The sequence below is a fragment of the Bos indicus genome, chromosome 13 (genome assembly GCF_029378745.1).
Source record: "Bos indicus isolate NIAB-ARS_2022 breed Sahiwal x Tharparkar chromosome 13, NIAB-ARS_B.indTharparkar_mat_pri_1.0, whole genome shotgun sequence".
Taxonomy (NCBI): domain Eukaryota; kingdom Metazoa; phylum Chordata; class Mammalia; order Artiodactyla; family Bovidae; genus Bos; species Bos indicus.
The window spans coordinates 18,516,665-18,519,938 of record NC_091772.1 but is presented as its reverse complement, the minus strand read 5'-3'; the positions used below and the strand labels follow the sequence as shown (position 1 = coordinate 18,519,938).

The window sequence follows — 3,274 nt, the reverse complement described above, 5'->3', positions numbered from 1 at the left end:
GATGTAGTCAGGGCTTTATTATGTGATTACAAAGTACAACATCCTTCAAGTGTAACCATGTAGATTCATTTTTCCAAGGAATTTTGGAAAATAAATGAACAATATTTTTGTCACCTCATTACCATGGTCTCCTTTTAAAACTTAACTGTATCACTTCAATATAAATTTTGTACATTATGGTTTTATCATATAAACTCTATTGAGGTAATACATCTTTGAAGGTATTTCTTTTCAATGATCAAAAAGCTCCCTAAGAAAAGCTGAAAGGTGAGGGAAGGAAATGAATCAGGTCAGTAAATATATGCTTTTGGGAAGTGGTGGGGTGGCCCTTGGGAGGACCCTGAGGATGTGGAGGAGAAGAGATCTCAGCAGATATTTGGAAATGGTCTTTGGAGGAGGGCATGATCTGTTAAATTAAATGGGGAAATGCAGAAAAGGAACATGGTTTTCCCAATAAAAACTAAAAATATAGAGATCTGGATTAGAAACTTTGAGGTCTATATCCACTTAAATATTTTCAGACCCAATCAAAGGAGTATAAAATAAATCAAAGATAAAAATCTAATGTTTTTAACAAGGAAACTTGAGAAAACTAGTCTTATGAAAATTATCTGGTAAGAAAAAGGTTTGTGTTTTTCCAAAGTGTCTACATTTACAAAGAAAGAATTTCCTACAATTACAAAAAGAAAAAACTGCTGAAGAGTCATAATGTGAGACATAAATATTCAACCAAGTTAACTGATATTTGTTTGAAAAATAAAAGTAGGAGATGAATTGCTTTCTCATGGAAGAGATTCTTCTAGTTTACTGTGTAGGGGAGCAATGGGCTTTGGGATCTGACAATTTCATGGTGCATTTTTCTGCACATTTCATATGACTCAGGCTTCATGTTTGTATTATCTCAGAAGTCTAGTCAAATGGAGAGGTTTAAACTAAGAGTGAGTGAATGAAGCTTGAAGACCAGTAGTATGGAGAAGGGGACTCTGGGGTGGGATTGCCTGAGTCCGATTCTGCCTCTGCCCCTATAGCCGTGTAACCTTGGACAATCTCAAGTCACCTCTCTGGAACTCAGTTAGCTCATCTGTAAAATAGAAAGCCTCACGAATAGCTTCTGAATAGAATAGTGACGAAGTTTAAATGAACCAGTGAAGTCCCGAGAGTACTACCTGCCGACCTGCACGGGGGTTTGTTTATCCACCCACTCAGTCCCCAGTGGACTCTGACACTTGTTGTGGTTTTCTTGTTTGTTTATTTTTTGGCTGAATCCAAATGACCTTTTATTTTTTTTATTTTTGTCCATGTCACATGGCATGTGGGATCTCAGTTCCCTGACCAGGGATTGAACCTGAGTCCCCTGCATTGGAAGTTCAGAGTCCTAACCACTGGACCACCAGGAAAGTCTCTCTGATACTTGTTGAAGGTAGAAAGCTCCATAAGTGTTACTTATTTTTATTTTGTTATTGTTATTATTAGAGAAAAAGACCACAGAATCCATGAAGTAATCATTAAAGAGATTTGGACTGATTGAGTTCATGATGACAATGAAAGCTGTGAATCTAACTGAAGAAACAGTCCGTTCCCTGTTCCCTCGGGGAACTAAACGCACGTTAGGAACAGCTGAAGGCAGCTCAGGTCCCAAACATTCAGGGCATCCTGCATTCAGACCACGTGTTCTCAGCCCCTCGGGGTCTCTGCTCCTCGTCTTTCCTTCACCCCGAGCTTCTTCCCGTGATTCCTTCAGGTCACATCCAGCCTCTTGACTGTGTCTTTGTGCTTGGTTGTTTTCTGCTGCTTCCTGAATTTCTGTCAGCAGTCCAGTTTTACAAATTACTTGGCTGAGATCTGTGTTTGTCGTCTTCCTTTGAAACTGTGATTCACAGTGTACACCCTTTACACAGGATCCTCGCAGCCGAGAGACTGAAAAGCTTGTTTTCAAAACAAATTGCAGAACAGGCCGGCTACCCGGGGTTTCCACGCAGCTGCTCAAATGGTCAAATGTAATTAAGGGAGCACGTTCGAGATCTCTATTTTTTTTAACGTAGCTGAAATGTTTTTAGATGCTGATCAGATGGTGATGTCACTTCGCCCACAATCTAGTCAGCTGAGAAAACAAACTTGAAGAAGAAAAAGAGAACACTTGGGCTTGAGGATTTGTGTAAGAGGCATACAGACTGGACTTTTTTGGTTTTTTATTTTCATCATTTTAGGACTTTTGATGTGGACCGTTTTTAAAAGTCTGTATTGAATTCATTACAATATTGCTTCTGTTGTATGTTTTAGGGGGTTTTTTGGCCCCAAGGCATGTGGGCTCTTAGGTCCCCAGCCAGGGATCAAACCCACACTCTCTGCACTGGAAGCTCAGAGTCCTAACCACTGGACTGCCAGGGAAGTCCTGAGACTGGGCTTTTTAATTGAGTAAGAAAAGGGTGATGTTCACAGTAAGCTTGAAGGATCCTTGGTTCCTAAGCTTTTAACTTAGGACAGACACAGGAATAGCTCTTGTCCCATTCCGTCATGTGTAAGGTGGGAAGCACTGGCACTAACTTCTGTGTATTATTTTGGGGTTAAGTAAGACTGTGCATGTAAACGCTTAGTGCCACGCCTGGGGCAGGCAAATGCGCAGGTGTTGCTGTCATTGTTATTATTTATTGCATGGACTGAGTTGCGTGTACTTGCCCGAGGGGGAAATAGGGTCACGGTAACAAAGTGTATGTCCGTGACCTTGTCCACTGGCAGAATTTAAGAACCAGCTCTGGTGGACAGAAGTCCCAGTGGTTCACAGAAGCCCTAGGAGTGTCATTGGTCTGTTTGAGAACTGAACCCTCTTGGCTGCTACAAAGGAGACCTCATTTTCCTCTGCCTGGTCCCTGAAGCCATCCCCGATGAATCCTGCATCTCCAAACACCCTGACAAGGGCTGCGCAACCCACATATCCTCCCCGAGCCTCGGGCCTCCAGTCCTCCCAAGGTGGCCAGTGCGTTCTGCCCCCCAACCCCTGCTGCACAGCCCCCTAAGCAGCCCTCCTGGAAATAGACCTTTCATTTTTACTATCTGCTTGATTCAGTGTTCCTGTACCAGCCCCTAGGACAGTGTGGGCTGGATGCTCACATCCCCTCCTTTCCTGGCCCGTTTCTGTCCCCCAGATGGGGGGATCGGCCCACCCTGTTCTCCAAAATGCTGGAACACTTCAGACTTTCACACTGAGGCCACACCTCCTACTTCTGGAAAGGCAGCAAACATACACGGTGGCGAAGGGAGGAGATGGGCAGACGTG

At 43.2% G+C, this 3,274-nt stretch overlaps 1 non-coding gene across 1 annotated transcript; it reads right to left on the bottom strand.

The window, feature by feature from the left end:
• Positions 1-1,324: 1,324 nt before the first annotated feature.
• TRNAG-UCC (transfer RNA glycine (anticodon UCC)) lies at positions 1,325-1,397 on the bottom strand. The gene has a single exon. It is a non-coding gene; the product is annotated as a tRNA-Gly (tRNA).
• Between the last annotated feature and the right edge of the window lie 1,877 nt (positions 1,398-3,274).